This window comes from Triturus cristatus, chromosome 1_1, assembly GCF_964204655.1.
Source record: "Triturus cristatus chromosome 1_1, aTriCri1.1, whole genome shotgun sequence".
Classification (NCBI taxonomy): Eukaryota; Metazoa; Chordata; class Amphibia; order Caudata; family Salamandridae; genus Triturus; species Triturus cristatus.
In genome coordinates this window covers 44947270-44964844 of record NC_140579.1, presented here as the reverse complement: position 1 = coordinate 44964844, position 17575 = coordinate 44947270, and the positions used below count along the sequence as shown (strand labels likewise).

The 17575-nt window shown below is 49.1% G+C and overlaps 1 long non-coding RNA gene across 1 annotated transcript in view; it reads right to left on the bottom strand.

Annotated features, from left to right (window-relative positions):
- Nucleotides 1–1949: 1949 nt before the first annotated feature.
- The window catches only part of LOC146869320 (uncharacterized), a 32677-nt gene continuing 17051 nt past the window's right edge, over nt 1950–17575 (bottom strand). Inside the window, exons 2-5 of the long non-coding RNA XR_014980006.1 lie at nt 12838–12996; nt 5355–5456; nt 4684–4797; nt 1950–3230 (exon numbers count right to left, since the gene is read on the bottom strand). This is a non-coding gene — a long non-coding RNA (uncharacterized LOC146869320). The remainder of the gene's footprint in view (nt 3231–4683; nt 4798–5354; nt 5457–12837; nt 12997–17575) is intronic.

The following is a 17575-nucleotide window of genomic DNA, read 5'->3' as shown; positions in this document are numbered from 1 at the left end:
AGCATATGAGTTGGTGGAGAGCTTAACCCTTCACTTATTTGAAAATACATGGGTGCAAAGAGACATTGTGTCATCCAACCATTACATTTGTGCCACAATTCTGGATCCACGGTACAAACCATTACTGCACACTTTCATTCCTTTTTCAGACGGGGATGTTGCCATCTACATCACTTGGATAGCTGTGGATGCCAGTCACTTAGAAAAAGAACGGCCGGGAATTAGAGGCCAGCTACCCCAGGGCACAACAAGTACTGCAGGGCAGCCGGCTTCAAGTTGAACTTTAGAGCCTGAGGGATGTGCGGTTGGCTCAGAGAAGCCAAAACCACTAAGAACAACATCAACAACAACAGGAGCATCAGCCCCAAAGTCGGCACAGGAATGGTTTCTACAGCAAGGGTCTAAGTTCAGTGCTGAGGCAAAGGCAAAAGAGGCCGAGCAAAGCGGAGCACCCATGAGCATTGAGCAGATGGTCTAGGCCTATCTAGATGACCCAACAGACGTCTACTTTGATCAAAATCCATTGCTGTATTGGTATGGGAAAAGGTGCCAATGGCTAGTGCTCAGCAGGCTGGCGATAAACTATCTGGCTTGCCCTGTCGCTAGTGTCTCTGCTGAGCATGTTTTCAGTGCTGCTGGTGCCATTCTGACAGTGAGTAGGACCAGTCTCTCGCGCCAAAACATGGAGAGGTTAACCATGATCAAAATCACCACTTTATACCACCGGATTAAACCATACCTGAAGTAGCACAGCAGGAAGATGATGACAGCAACTCAGGTCATGGAAGTAGTGTGTTAGATGACCTACTTCTGGGTGAACCACTAGAGTTTGAGGACAAGCTCTACTTCCCTGACAACTAGGCTTTCAAGTTACTTTCTTTCTTGCTTTGACACCCCAAAAAAGCCCCCCAAAAAGATATAGCTAAGGAATATTGTTTAATTTTATTATTTGTGTGTCTCATTGTCTTTTTGGTTCGAATCACAACAAATCCATCACTACCGTCTTAGTCTTTTATTGCTGAATTGGAGTTGCAACTGTGTGCAGTCAGTGAAGAAGTATTTCCCTCAAGCCAGCCATTGGATGGAGAATAGTACAACAAATGTGAGATGTGTGCCTGCCTGGTTGAGTTCCATCAAAGAACCTGACTATATATCTATCCTCCTTTCCGAGCCTAGAGAGACTGCCCCGGAAGAACAGGTAAATGTTAATGGCATGCACTGCACACAGACTGAGTGATTGGTGTTTGTGTTGTTGTGCATGATGTCTACTAGTATTTAATCTACACACAAAAAAGTGACTCAAGTAAATGTTTGCCTTCTTATTGTTCAATAACAAAATTGTTCTACTGCATGCCGATCCATTGCATTTTTGATTCTGGACTCACTTGGGACACTGCAGAGTTGGACACCATACTGCTGGAAACAGAGTAGACATGATTTAGTAATGCCGCCTCTGAAAGTTTTCTTGTTGCACTCCTCCTTAATTTATGCAGTTTAACTTTACTTTTCTCCTTGATTTTTCAATATCCTTTTTGTTTTTCCATCTACACTTACAGGCCGGGCTTTACCCTCTGCTATACTGGGAAACATAACTCACACTTACCTTACCAAAGCGCATCTGCCAGGCAGGCACCCAAGATTGACGGACGGACAATCCACAGAAGGACCAAGATGAATGCCGAGATGCAACTCCCAAGTTGACCATAATTATAGTACCATCATTTCATTTGATTGATTTTATCTCTTCAATCATTACGACTGTGTGTGTTGTTGTTTATTATGTTTGTTTATATTTGACTCCTACAGATATTTTCTAATTTTCTTTGCTAGCTTTAAAAGGAGGCCTGGTACAACAGAACATACAATTTATGTAACTTGGGTCTCTCTGGGGGTGGACAGGCAAGGCAATTGCATAATAATAATAATTAATAATATACTGCTGTTTCTACTAGTATAGTACTACTCATCAAGTAAGTCATCATCATGCATGCATTTCCTTTTTTTTCCTTAACAGATTTATGATGGTCGGCTGCCAAGATTGTATGCTGTCCATGTGTAGTGTTTGTCTTTGTCAAACCTTTCCCCAAACCGCCCTTCCCAACCATTCATCCAACTATAACCCTCTTTCCCCGGGCTGTGCGATTTATATTGAGGTGTGACTAAGTTAAATTTACACCAATATGGATCATTGCTTATTATCATCATGGTTTCTTGTTTGGCAGTCTTCTTGTGTACTATACTCATTCCCGATTCTCCCTCAGGTGACTGTCTCATTTTTTTTTTTTTTGCAAATGCTACTGTCAGTGTCTACTACTACTGCTACCACCACCATGGCACCTTGGGAAACCAAACCATTGCCATACATCAATCACATGTAAGAGAAGAAGTTTGGGGAGGCATAATTAACAATATGGAAATTAATTCATTCATTCACACACCCACACCCTTCTGAGTCCATAGGGGTTTTAGTTGCAGACTGCATAAACTAGAAGGAGAGACTGACAGTACTAGTAGGACAAGTCGCAAGTGAGGGTACTGCATCTATCTGTTGGTGTGTTATACTATCGGTAGATTATTCAAATCAAAAACTGGCAGCGGCCCAGCAGCAGCAAAGGAAACTGTGTGAAGTAAAAGATTAACCCCACCACAAAACATATACATCATATATAAACTATAAATAATGTATTCCCCTAACAAATAAACTAATGGAAAAAAAACACAACACCTGACCCACCCCTTTTCCTAACCTCAACAAATGTCCATACGAGTCCAATGTCCATTCCATTGTCCATAAATAAACCCCAACTTTTCCCAAATTCCCAATTCCCACCCACCCGAAAAAAGATAAGAAAAGGGGCAAGGCGACGGAGTTCTAGTGGCGGGCTCGCCGGTTACTCTCCAGGGCCTTTATCTGCTCCTCTAGGCGCACCACCCGGAGGAGCATGTGGAGCTTAAATGCCTTACAGTTGTATGCAGAGGGGTGGGTAGCACTGTTCAAAGAAGTGCGGAGGGCTGTTGCCAGACCACGGCGCTGTACCACTGGAGGAACTGGGGGGCCTGGCTGGGGGCCGGGACATTGGAGGAGGCTGCAGCTGCTGCCGCCTCTTCCTCCTCCTGTGCCAGAACTACAAGCCGCCGATATTCGGTACGGATGGCCTTCAGCTTCCATTGCTGGGCCATGGCTGCTAACTCCTTTCTGTTTGGTGGTTAGTTCGTTTGGGAAGAAGTAGCTATATCAAGAAAGAAAAAAGACAATTGTAGCCAATACTCTTAGCAAAACAGTAACACAAAATTAATTATACAAATAAAATTATAGTGGCACAGCACTAGCAAGCACAGTACATAACATTTGTGGTATCCTCCCACTTCCTCGGCCTCTAACATCAGTGGGAGTTTCAGGCATTACTGCTAGGCACTATGGAGTAGACAAGTCTTATTCTTCTCTCTCTCGTTTAGCTAAATTAACCTTGTAGGCATGCTAGCTCAGTCAGCTTGTGCCCTAGACAGACATACTCGTGTCGCAGACTCACGTTATTTTTATTTACCACTGTCTGCAGGTGGGGCAGCTGTAGTCTATAACTACACAATTATCTTATTTTTCTATTATGGCCATACTCTGTTACATCAATGGCAACTTCTCAATTTCACTTTCACCCTGACTACTACAACAAGGCAGATGATATCTGATCTGAATGATCATTGATTATATAAGGGGCGACGTGAGGTACAATTGATTGTTTGTGTAACCAACCATGCAGCCGATAGGCCACCTATGGCAGGCTGACACGATTGAAAGTGACATAGGAAGGGAGTGGGCCTGAGAGTCAGAGGGAGACGATTGATAATGGGTGGGTATGGGTACATACATACACAATATATATGCTGTGCTTGCAAACTACTGTGGGTCAAGGGAGTATTTGGAAATACAACCTTGAAAAAACCAGTCCTTGTTTCTCCTCCCAGCGATTTTTTAATTTATCACTGCATTATATACTAGCTTTATATATTTTTTATTTTAATCTTATTCTATTCTTCACCCTTGGCTTTGCTACTCTGGCTCTGTTTATTTTTCTTTCACATTGTCTTCATCCAGTGACAGTCTCCACCTCTGCTATGATTGAATACCATCCAGGCATCCATCCATTGAAAGTAAACATGGCTATGATTCTTCTTAATCTCTCAATAAACCTTTCACCAACAACGTACATTTGCATTTTTTTTAAACCACCACCCATTCGTCCTTCCTTGCTTGCCTTTGAGTTTGACCCATCAAACCCCCCGGAGGATTCCTATCGCCCATACAGTTTCACCCACCCAGGCAGGCATCCTTTCTTTCACCTTTCAACCATCCTTTAACCACCTATGCATCTGATCCCACGCATCCTTCTCTGCCAGTCATTTATCACATGTCACCTGTCCTCCCTCCTTCCATCCTTTACCTTTTCGTTCAACCCATCCATCACGGTCATCTGACTCTTAGTCTTCTTCATAAAACTTTCCCAGTTGAGTTGAAGTCAGATAGAAGAGGCCATTAGTTACTCAACTCCCGCCGCTAATGCTATTGCTAATGATAAGTAAAGGGTGTCTTCTTCAACCATTGTTCACAACTTAGTCTCTCTCAACAGTACAGTGTACACCCTTGTAGCGAGTGTGTATTGTCAACAAATAAGGAATATAACTTACCACTGTCTGTCACTGCTGCAGGTTAACCTACCCCTGCAGTAGCTGCCGCATCTGCTCCCTCCTGGCTGGCGTCGCCTGCCCCGCCACAGGCCCCTGCACTGGTGGTCGGTATGCCTAGAAAAAACATTAGCCATTTTTTAGATGCCATATGTGAATCCCCCAATTTATTTTTCTCTAGCAATATTGAAAATACAATACATATATACACCACACACATCACTAGTATAAATCAGGTACTAGAGTAGAGTAGACAGCAGTGTTGTGTCCTATCCTATCAAAAATAGTAAAATATCTGGAAGGGCATTTTGTTATTGGCAATTTTTGAAAAGCATCTCAAGAACAGTCCAACCCAAAGGACTGGACTCAGTGGCTTAAGCTATTGCTGAATCTGAGTTTTAAAACTTTAAAAAAAGAAAATAGTGGCCATCTGAGCAAGCTACAGACAGAGTCAGACCAGAGGCAGTTAGATTGATGTAAAAAGAAACTGCCACTATAATTATAATAACTAAGTAGTTAGGTAATGCGGGGTTAAGAAGAATTTAGAAACAGATAGATCGAAGTAGATTTGGTAAAAAAATAGAATTTGGAAACAAAAATAATAGCTAAAAAAAATAAGTTGCATTATAAGTTAGGGCAATATACTTATTAATAAAAACAAAAGGAGCACCTACTGGGGCCAGCAGCAGAGCCATCTGTAGAGGAGCAATCCTGGCCCTGGGCGCATCTCCAGCCCCCGCCTCAGACCCAGGTGTCTTACTTCTTGCCCCTGGATGCTGATCATGTAAGACATAATAATGAGACAAAAATTGATTGGTGTGAAACAAATAATAAATATTTTAAAAAACGCTCTAATAAGATTTTTTGGCAGGAAACGACAATTGCAATAAAATTGACCTATCTAATCTGATCGACTAGTAGTATTGTGATCGCGACCATCTAGGTATTTTATTTATTAATCCAGTGTTCCATTCCGATTCCAGAATTCAAACCTAAGTACCACCTAGCCCACCAATTCCAAAGACAATCGGAATGAGTTTCCAAAAATTATATTTGCTTCTTCTAAGTTCCGATCTCATTTGCAATCATCAATGAATCAACTGGACAATTGTCCACTATGTCTGCATTTCTATTTATTTTAGTCCTCAAAAATGCATAGATGGACGCATGCATATTGCATACACCAAACTACAAAAGGTTCTACTAAGGTAGAGCTTTCCAAACTGTGTGTCCTGACACAGTACTGTGTTGCCTGCAAATGGTGGGTGTGTCGCGGGATGACACTGGTATTAACAGGCACTTAGCACATAACTGCTGCTAATTAAGAGGCATTCCTTTGAAAGCTTTCTTCTCACTATGCCTCATCTATTGCATAATGTCTCCCAGTAAATGGTCTTTTAAAGACCTGCGAAGTACTCGGGTGCGGCTGTGTGTATCCCTGGGATGCTGGGGTGAGGTGACAGACAGAGGGAGGAAGACAGTGGGAGGGAGGCAGAGGGAGAGAGATAGAGGGAGGAAGACAGCGGGAGGGAGGCAGAGGGAGGGAGAGGGAGAGAGAGAGAGAGAGGAAGACAGAGAGAGAGGGAGACAGAGGGAGGACGATAGAGAGGGAGAGAGGGATGGAGACAGAGGGCAACAGACAGATGGAGACAGAGGGAGGAGGGCGACAGAGCGAGGGAGACAGACAGAGGGAGACAGATAGAGGGAGGCAGAGGGAGGGAGACAGGCAGAGAGAGAGAGGGAAAACATGGGGGACAGAGGGAGACAGACGGAGGGAGACAGAGGGAGACAGAGGAAGGGAGTCCGGGGTAGACAGAGGGAGGGAGAGGGAGGGAGACAAAGAGAGGGAGACAGAGAGAGTGAGACACAGAGAGAGGGAGACACAGAGAGAGGGAGACACAGAGAGAGGGAGACACAGAGAGGGGGAGACACAGAGAGGGGGAGACACAGAGAGGGAGACACAGAGAGAGGGAGACACAGAGAGGGGGAGACACAGAGAGGGGGAGACAGAGGGGGGGAGACAGAGGGGGGGAGACAGAGGGAGGGGGAGACAGAGGGAGGGAGACACAGAGAGAGGGACGAGACAGAGGGACGGGGACAGAGGGACGGAGGCAGAGGGATGGAGGCAGAGAGAGGGAGGCAGAGAGAGGGAGGCAGAGAGACAGAGGGAGGGAGACAGAGGGAGGGAGACAGAGGGAGGGAGACAGACAGAGGGAGACAGACAGAGGGAGACAGACAGAGGGAGACAGACAGAGGGAGACAGACAGAGGGAGGAGGTTGACAGAGGGATGGAGACAGAGGGATGGGGACAGAGGGATGGAGACAGCTGGAGGGAGACAGCTGGAGGGAGACAGCTGGAGGGAGACAGCTAGAGGGAGACAGCTGGAGGGAGACAGCTGGAGGGAGACAGAGGGAGGGAGACAGAGGGAGGGAGAGAGACAAGAGGGAGGGAGACAAGAGGGAGGGAGACAAGAGGGAGGGAGACAAGAGGGAGGGAGACAAGAGGGAAAGAGAGGGAGGGAGACAGAGAGAGAGAGAGGGAGACAGAGAGAGAAGGATACAGAGAGAAAGAGACAGAGAGAGAGGGAGACAGAGAGAAAGAGACAGAGAGAGAGGGAGACAGAGAGAGAGAGAGGGAGAGAGAGAGATAGAGAGAGGGAGGTAGACAGAGAGAGAGGGAGAGGGAGACAGAGAGAGAGACAGAGAGAGGGAGGGAGATAGACAGACAGACAGAGATAGATAGAGACAGAGACAGACATACAGGGACAGACAGAGACAGATACAGGGACAGGGGCAGACAGATAGAGGCAGAGATAGACACAGACATAAAGACGGAGAGGGAGACAGAGGGAGTGAGACAACGACATACAGGGACAGACAGAGACAGGGACAGAAAGACAGATAGAGGCAGGGAGACATGGACAGGGACAGACAGATAGAGGCAGAGACTGAGACAAAGAGAGGCAGAGAGACAGAGAGGGAGGCGGAGAGGGAGACAGAGGGAGAGAGAGAGAGGGAGACAGATAGAGGGAGACAGAGTGAGACAGAGAGAGGGAGGGAGACAGAGAGAGAGAGAGAGGGAAACAGAGGGAGGGAGGCAGAGGGACGGAGACAGAGGGAGACAGAGGGCAACAGACAGAGGGAGACAGAGGGAACGAGGGTGACAGAGGGAGGGAGACAGAGAGAGAGAGGGTGACAGAGGGAGGGAGACAGAGGGAGACAGACAGTGGGAGGGAGACAGAGAGAGAGGGAAAACACGGGAGACAGAGGGAGGAAGACAGAGGGAGGGGGTCCGGGGTAGACAGAGGGAGGGAGAGGTAGACAGAGAGAGGGAGACAAATAGAGAGAGACAGATAGAGACAGACAGAGGGAGAGAGACAGAGGGAGAGAGACAGAGGGAGGAGACAGAGAGACAGGGAGACAGAGGGAGGGGGACAGATGGAGGGGAGACAGATGGAGGGAGACAGAGGGGGGAGACAGACAAGAGGGGACAGACAAGAGGGGACCGACAAGAGGGGACAGACAAGAGGGGACAGACAAGAGGGGACAGACAAGAGGGGACAGACAGAGGAAGGGAGACAGAGGGAGACAGAGAGAGAAGGAGACAGAGAGAGCAGGAGAGAGAGAGAGAGAGAGATAGAGAGAGGGAGGGAGACAGAGAGAGAGGGAGACAGAGAGAGGGAGGGAGACAGACAGAGACAGACATACAGGGACAGACAGACAGATAGAGGCAGAGACAGGGACAGGGGCAGACAGATATAGGCAGAGACGGACAGAGACGGAGAGGGAGACAGAGGGAGTGAGACAGCGACATACAGGAACAGACAGAGACAGGGACAGACAGACAGATAGAGACAGAGACTGAGACAGAGAGAGGCAGAGAGACAGAGAGGGAGGCGGAGAGGGAGACGGAGGGATACAGAGGGAGAGAGAGAGAGAGGATGACAGAGAGAGGAGAGGGAGGGAGACAGAGAGAGGGAGACAGAGAGAGAGCTAGACAGAGGGAGGGAGGCAGAGGAAGACAGAGGGAGGGAGTCAGGCGAAGACAGAGGGAAGGAGAGGGAGACAGACAGAGGGAGGGAGACAGAGGGGGAGAGAGGGAGACGGAGGGAGAGGGAGACCGAGGGAGGGAGGGAGACAGAGGGAGAGAGGGTGACAGAGGGAGAGAGACAGAGGGAGAGAGACAGAGAGAGAGAGAGACAGAGGGAGAGAGACAGAGGGAAACAGACAGAGGGAAACAGACAGAGGGAGAAAGAGGGAAGGAAAGGGAGGGAGACAGAGAGAGAGGAGGAGGGAGACAGAGATAGAGAGAGGGAGGGAGACAGACAGACAGAGACAGACTGAGACAGGGACAGTCAGAGACAGATAGAGGGAGAGACAGGGACAGGGGCAGACAGATAGAGGCTGAGGCGGACAGAGACAAAGAGACAGAGAGGGAGACAGAGGGAGGGAGACAGCAACATACAGGGACAGACAGAGACAGGGACAGACAGAGGCAGAGACAGACAGAGAGGGAGACGGAGAGAGAGACAGAGGGAGAGAGAGAGGGTGACAGAGGGAGGGAGACAGAGAGAGGGAGACAGAGGGGGACAGAGAGAGAGGGAGACAGAGGGAGGGAGGCCGAGGGAGAGAGCCAGAGGGAGACAGACAGAGGGAGCGCGAGAGGGAGACAGAGGGAGAGGGAGAGGGAGGGAAACAGAGGGGAGGGAGGGAGACAGAGGGAGACAGACAGAGGGAGCGCGAGAGGGAGACAGAGGGAGAGGGAGAGGGAGGGAAACAGAGGGGAGGGAGGGAGACAGAGGGAGGGAGACAGGGGGAGGGAGACAGACAGAGGGAGACAGACAGAGGGAGACAGACAGAGGGAGACAGACAGAGGGAGGAGGTTGACAGAGGGATGGAGACAGAGGGATGGAGACAGCTGGAGGGAGACAGCTGGAGGGAGACAGCTGGAGGGAGACAGCTGGAGGGAGACAGCTGGAGGGAGACAGAGGGAGGGAGACCGAGGGAGGGAGAGAAACAAGAGGGAGACAGACAAGAGGGAGGGAGACAAGAGGGAGGGAGACAAGAGGGAGGGAGACAAGAGGTAGGGAGACAAGAGGGAAAGAGAGGGAGGGAGACAGAGAGAGAGAGAGGGAGACAGAGAGAGAAGGAGACAGAGAGAAAGAGACAGAGAGAAAGAGACAGAGAGAGAGGGAGACAGAGAGAAAGAGACAGAGAGAGAGGGAGACAGAGAGAAAGAGACAGAGAGAGAGAGAGAGGGAGGTAGACAGAGAGAGAGGGAGAGGGAGACAGAGAGAGAGACAGAGAGAGGGAGGGAGACAGACAGACAGAGATTAATAGAGACAGAGACAGACATACAGGGACAGACAGAGACAGATACAGGGACAGGGGCAGACAGATAGAGGCAGAGACAGACACAGACATAAAGACGGAGAGGGAGACAGAGGGAGTGAGACAACGACATACAGGGACAGACAGAGACAGGGACAGAAAGACAGATAGAGGCAGGGAGACATGGACAGGGACAGACAGATAGAGGCAGAGACTGAGACAAAGAGAGGCAGAGAGACAGAGAGGGAGGCGGAGAGGGAGGGAGACAGAGGGAGAGAGAGAGAGGGAGACAGATAGAGGGAGACAGAGTGAGACAGAGAGAGGGAGGGAGACAGAGAGAGAGAGGGAGACAGAGGGAGGGAGGCAGAGGGACGGAGACAGAGGGAGACAGAGGGCAACAGACGGAGGGAGACAGAGGGAACGAGGGTGACAGAGGGAGGGAGACAGAGAGAGAGAGGGTGACAGAGGGAGGGAGACAGAGGGAGACAGACAGTGGGAGGGAGACAGAGAGAGAGGGAAAACACTGGAGACAGAGGGAGGAAGACAGAGGGAGGGGGTCCAGGGTAGACAGAGGGAGGGAGAGGTAGACAGAGAGAGGGAGACAAATAGAGGGAGACAGATAGAGACAGACAGAGGGAGAGAGACAGAGGGAGAGAGACAGAGGGAGAGAGACAGAGGGAGGAGACAGAGAGACAGGGAGACAGAGGGAGGGGGACAGATGGAGGGGAGAAAGATGGAGGGAGACAGACAAGAGGGGACAGACAAGAGGGGACCGACAAGAGGGGACAGACAAGAGGGGACAGACAAGAGGGGACAGACAGAGGAAGGGAGACAGAGGGAGACAGAGAGAGAAGGAGACAGAGAGAGCGGGAGAGAGAGAGAGAGAGAGATAGAGAGAGGGAGGGAGACAGAGAGAGAGGGAGACAGAGAGAGGGAGGGAGACAGACAGAGACAGACATACAGGGACAGACAGACAGATAGAGGCAGAGGCAGAGACAGGGACAGGGGCAGACAGATATAGGCAGAGACGGACAGAGACGGAGAGGGAGACAGAGGGAGTGAGACAGCGACATACAGGAACAGACAGAGACAGGGACAGACAGACAGATAGAGACAGAGACTGAGACAGAGAGAGGCAGCGAGACAGAGAGGGAGGCGGAGAGGGAGACGGAGGGATACAGAGGGAGAGAGAGAGAGAGGATGACAGAGAGAGGAGAGGGAGGGAGACAGAGAGAGGGAGACAGAGGGAGACAGAGAGAGTGCTAGACAGAGGGAGGGAGGCAGAGGAAGACAGAGGGAGGGAGTCAGGCGGAGACAGAGGGAAGGAGAGGGAGACAGACAGAGGGAGGGAGACAGAGGGGGAGAGAGGGAGACGGAGAGAGAGGGAGAGAGAGAGAGGGAGACCGAGGGAGGGAGGGAGACAGAGGGAGAGAGGGAGACAGAGGGAGAGAGACAGAGGGAGAGAGACAGAGGGAGAGAGACAGAGGGAGAGAGACAGAGGGAAACAGACAGAGGGAAACAGACAGAGGGAGAAAGAGGGAGGGAAAGGGAGGGAGACAGAGAGAGAGGAGGAGGGAGACAGAGATAGAGAGAGGGAGGGAGACAGACAGACAGACAGAGACAGACTGAGACAGGGACAGTCAGAGACAGATAGAGGGAGAGACAGGGACAGGGGCAGACAGATAGAGGCTGAGGCGGACAGAGACAAAGAGACAGAGAGGGAGACAGAGGGAGGGAGACAGCAACATACAGGGACAGACAGAGACAGGGACAGACAGAGGCAGAGACAGACAGAGAGGGAGACGGAGAGAGAGACAGAGGGAGAGAGAGAGGGTGACAGAGGGAGGGAGAGGGAGGGAGACAGAGAGAGGGAGACAGAGGGGGACAGAGAGAGAGGGAGAAAGAGGGAGGGAGGCCGAGGGAGAGAGCCAGAGGGAGACAGACAGAGGGAGCGCGAGAGGGAGACAGAGGGAGAGGGAGAGGGAGGGAAACAGAGGGGAGGGAGGGAGACAGAGGGAGGGAGACAGAGGAAGAGAGAGAGGGAGGGAGACAGAGGGAGGAAGAGAACAGGAGACAGAAGGAGGGAGAGGCAGGGAGACAGAGAGAGGGAGACAGAGGGAGACAGAGAGAGGGAGGGTGAGAGTGAGAGAGAGAGAGAGAGAGAGAGAGAGAGAGAGAGATGTGTGTATGCCGGGTCTGGTGGCTCAGTGGACGAAGGCATCCGCTGCAGCGGCCTGTGTTCAACCTCATGGTCTCAAATTTGCTTGAAAATGCACCATTTGCCCACTTTTCTTTCCAAATTTTCTTCCGGTGTGAGAACCCCCCCGAAACCCTCTTAAAGGGTTCGGGCTTGCTTGCTACGCTCGCTCGCTACACTGCCTTACTGTGTCCCAAAATGATGCATCTCCAAAAAGTGTGTCAGCAACATGAAAAATTTGGAAAGCTGTGTACTAAGGACTGGAGTCAGCAGCACGTGACAGAGGACACGTCACACGGACCGCTAAAAAATTACCAACTAATACTAAGTAACTAACTATAATAACTACCTACCTAACACCACTATCTTAGTGACAGGACAAAGGAAAGGAGTCTCTCTAACATTACCTAACTTAAGTTCTCCAACCTCTCTTACATAAAATCGGCCAAAGTGATCACAAAGTTGCAAACAAGTAAGATTTGTAGCGCCGAGCACCTGTCTAGAAGAATAACAATCACATAATATAAGATTTTTAAACGTAACTTTCTTGCTATTTGGGAAAAAAATAATATTCACAATAACACAGAACAGAACACACAATAGTAATATAAATATAATTAGCTACTCACCAAGCCACACGACCTCAACACCTAGCTCCCAGGCCAGGATGTCGGACCATGGGTGAGTCAGCTGGTGTGGGCGCACCGGACCTCAGAGCAGCGAAACACCGCTCAGCGCACCCTCGCCCACTGGTGGTGACGCTCCTGGATCCCATGGTCAGAACCAGGCTTGAAGTAGGGAAGGGAAAAATAAATAAAAAGCAAGTAATACGCAGTAAAAGTAGAAATAAATCCAAAATATACACTTAGGAAGAGAGAGATAATAAATAAAAAAGATCAGAAAAAAAGTTTTAGAAACAAAGGAGTGAAAAGATTTGACAGGATTCAAAAACTGGCCCCAGAACCATACAAAGAGTAGAAAAACAAGATGGTGTCGCCCATTGGCGACCGTGTGAAGTTTGTGTGATATTTACCCCCGAACACGCAATCCGCGTTGCTGCATGGCAGAAACGTCTCGAGAGCATGCGCGAGAATGGGGAACAAGCAACTCCGCATGCTCGCGGAACTCCGCGTAGCGTTGCAGAGTTTTTTTTACCACTTCTTCGAGCTTCGCGTAGCTCGGCTATGCAAACTCAGTCCGAGCTTAGTTTTGACTGAGCCCAGGGCTCCTCTACCCCCAGAGAAAAAAGGCTTTTGTAGTATAAATATTGGGGCCGAGAACTTCAGATCATTCAGGAAATCAAGAGGACTGACCATGGAAGCTTGCCGTGGAGGCAGACCGCTGGGTCAGTACCAGGGTCCAAAAAGGTAATGTGGGAGACTCCACCAAAGGGGGCAGGGTCCCTGGCAGAAGAGTGGGTGGGGGACAAGGGTGAACAGAAGGAGTTCCAAAAATGGCCCCCAAAAAATTCCCATGGGAACCAAGGTAAGGGTATTTAGCCTTCCAGTGAAAAGAAACCATGGGTCCCGACAGGTAAGCCAGCTCATAAGGGTCCCAGGGCATGTTATAATTGTGGTCAGGTGGGCCACTTCAAAGGGGATCCTAGGTGTCCCAAGAAGGTTACCACAGCACCCACGGGTGCACCACCTCTGGAAATGGCTAGTGTAGCCTTGGAGGAGGAGTCTGGTGCCCAAGAGGGGTGGGGTCCTGCAGAAATGTCCCTGGTCTCTTTAGGAGACAGTGAGATGGCCCCAAGAGCTCATCTGCCTGATAACACTAAGAAGTACAGGCAGTGGGGGAATATCAATGGCCATAGTGTGGAGGCTTTGAAAGACACCATAGCCAGTGCGACAGCTGGTGTCTGAGGAGCAGGTGGTCCCCAACACATTCTACCCAGTAGTTGCAGCTGACAACTCAGAGTGCCTCCGCAAAGTGGCACAAGTTCCCTTTAAGTGGGGGGGTCTCAGGTACCTTGAAAGTAGCTGTGAGGCCAGCCAAATAGAGCTGGCTTCCTGTTCTGAAGTCTCAGGGACACAAAGACTTCATTTCTACTGCCTTTCTGCATCTGGAATTGCCATTTCAGCTGCCACAGAAGGAAATTGCAACACCGATGCCGGTAAGCAATGCCGTAGCCTGCACCGAAGCCGTGGGCTCCGCTCGTGAAGAGCACGACGCACCGTTCTGAATTGCACCGTAGTCCTGACACCTGCTGACGCCATGTCGCATCGACTCTGAACCCCATCACCGAGGCTGCTGCCTGCACCAGAGCCGAGGACACCGCTCATGACGTCCACGATGCACCGTCCCAACTCGCACCGCATCCCCGACTTTACTGACGCCAGTGCTTCATCAAGGCAGAGACGAAACTCGACGTGGGTGACTCCTGAATCCCTCAACATCGCACCATCGTAAGGAACCGCCGCCTCGCCGCCACTGTGACGTCACCTCTCCGTCACAGTAAAGAACCGACATCTCACCTCCCCTGCATCTACCCTAAGGTCATAAAAAACCGGCACCTCCTGGCGCCAACGAAGCATCACCTCCCCGACGCCGTGCATTGTCTTTGCTTTCATCGTTTCTAAGGTACTGTTCTTTGGGGGTCTGCTTGACTCCGCGGCTGACGCCACGCACTTTGAAGTCGGCACCGTACTTTGAGATTTTTTACGCCGTTGTAATAACTCCAGGTGGAGTTATTTGTTGCTACAAACTTTATTTGAGTGAATAACCTATTTTTAAGGATATTTTGATATTGTGGATTTTGACATTTGGTCTTGTTTTGGTTTAGATAAGGATTACTTATTTCTCTAAACTGGTGTGGTGTCCATTTGTAGTGTTTTCACTGTATTACTGTATGTGTTCACAATTGCTTTACACACTACCTCTGAGATAAGCCGTCTGCTCGTGCCAAGCTACCAAGGGGGTGAGCAGGGGTTATTTTCGAAGTGCATCCCCTTACCATGACTAGGAAGAGGATACCCTACTTGGACAAAGGTAACTACCTCTGCCAACTAGAGACCCCCATTTCTAACAGTGGGTGTTAAGGTACAGGGCCCTAGGGGAGGCACAATAGGTGCTGCAGCCCTTATCACAGTGCCCTTGGTACCCTTTACAAGGGGCTTACCTGTAGTCAGAGATGTGCCAATTGTGGGTACAAAGGTACAGTTTGTGAAAGAACACAGGTGCTGGGACCCGGATCGGCAGGGACCCATGGCACATCAAGTCAAGTTGCATCAGATGTCAGCGAAAAAGTGAAGGTAACCATGCAAAAAAGGGCACTTTCCTACAGTTGACAACAGCTGTTTACATTGCATTGAGCCCTCTATCCAATTACACACAGATGCCTGGAAACCAATCTACGCTTTACACTATCTTGTTATACCAATGCTCATGTTAGTTTGAATAAAATGTGTTTAAGCATGCTTAACGTTTTTTGGTCTACCACCATCTAATGTGGAGCTATAAATGTAATTTGAATAGGCAATTCAACTGATGAACAACCTAAAAAGAGAATGATAAATGTAATTTAAAAATGGTATAAACATATGCGATATAAAGCAACACACTAGTCGACAACTCCTTGGGTGAAATTATGCTAATGCTTTATGAGTAGAACTGGTAACAGCCTGAGAGAGGCTACGAATAGAACGAAACTTATGCAATCCCATAACAAAAGCCCTTAACACACAAAATAAAATCACCCAGGAGTATTACTTGGCTTGAAGAACAGAAAGAGTAAGAATATAATATCTTTAAAAATGGGCCTGAAGTGGTGCACATAGGATTTCAGACATGATAGCGGATTCTGTCAGAATGTCAAATGTTACAGCAAGAATGCCACCACAGTCATTGAAGGAGAGGTGACCTTGAGATGGTCTTTATCATAATGAATGGACACCTCCAATGTTGTATGTGATCTGGTCATTGTGACAGAATTTGGTGAGTCACGAATAACCAGAAACATGATCAAGACCAGCTTCAAAGAATATATGTAAAACATGAAAAGAATCGGTGGCCATAAATGAGAAATGGTAAGCATGAGATTGAAACTAGGCGTAGAGAAGGACTTATGCTCCAGGCATGACAGAATGCGAGTTGAAGATAGAAAGTGGAGAGACAATAGAGGTTAAGAAGATGAACTGCGTAAGAGAAGGGCTCTTGGAGCGGAGTCTTAATGTTCAAGGCTAGCTTAGTATATGGTGCACACATATTCAAGTGATGCACCTTCCACTAATCCAGACAATCCTTATGGTGATTTTAGTGGTCTTCGATAACCATATACAGCTCTCAAAGTAGTAGCTGTGGAGAACAGGCTTATCTTGAAGGAGTGTGAAGCAGTTTGCTTTACCAAACTTAATAAGTAGTGCAAGTTAAATGAAAAAGAACCATACAGTGTTTATGTAAAAATAAGCCTGTCTATTAGACGACACATTCACTAACAGATTGGTATATTTCCTACCCGGAGATATCAATAGCACACACAAGAATACTTGGAAAACAGTCAGATAGGTGGCACAGAATACAGTGGTCTCCAGGGGGAGACCAAACCAGATGCTAATAAAGTGGAATGCAAACTGTAAAGGAGAGCAAGACATGGACTAGAAGATTCAGAGGAGCTAGGGGCAAAAGGAACCACCCAAGGTAAGTAGCCAGGAACCCCATGGAGGCTGTGTGCAAAGTAGAAACACAGCCGCGTGCCCAATGGAGGTCAATGGAGACATTGTGGTTGCAGTTTTAAAGAAGAAGACCCTTCCCAGAGGACCCAGATGGAACCCTTTGGAGGAACAATGGGAGACTTCGAGAGAAATGTTTCTGGATGAGTCCTTGAAGAAGTCCGGTGGAATCCAAGGATGGATTATGGAAGTGAAGGACCTGTAAGCAGAGGGAGTCTATGCTACTCGGAGGTGACCGGGAAGCACGGAGTTACAATGCCCACCGATGTTGGGAGATTTAGAAGTGTGGACGGTGGCCTTGTTGCTAGAGCTGTGAGGACTAGGCGACGCTAAGGAAGACAAGGAGCTGTGCAGGAGTTGTCGCACCTTGGATATCGGTGTCTAGGTGGTCGGTGTCCGGTTGGATCACCAACAAGCCTTGGTATCCACAATTGGCGTGGAGAACAAAAAGGAGCAAACGTTGGGACCAGCAAGGTCCAAAGGACTCCCCCAAGTGCAGGAGAGTCAGAGGAGGCCCCTAGCATGCAGTGGAGCCCACTGAAGCACAGGAAGACCCTCAAGAGAACCCTCAAGCCGGATCCACAGGACTCGCAAGAGAGGTGCTGGAGGCTGGAGCTTCTTGTAGCCCGAAGATCTCTGAAGTGCAGAGCCAACAAGCCTCGGCAACGGCAAGTCCATGAGGTGCACAGGGGTTCAG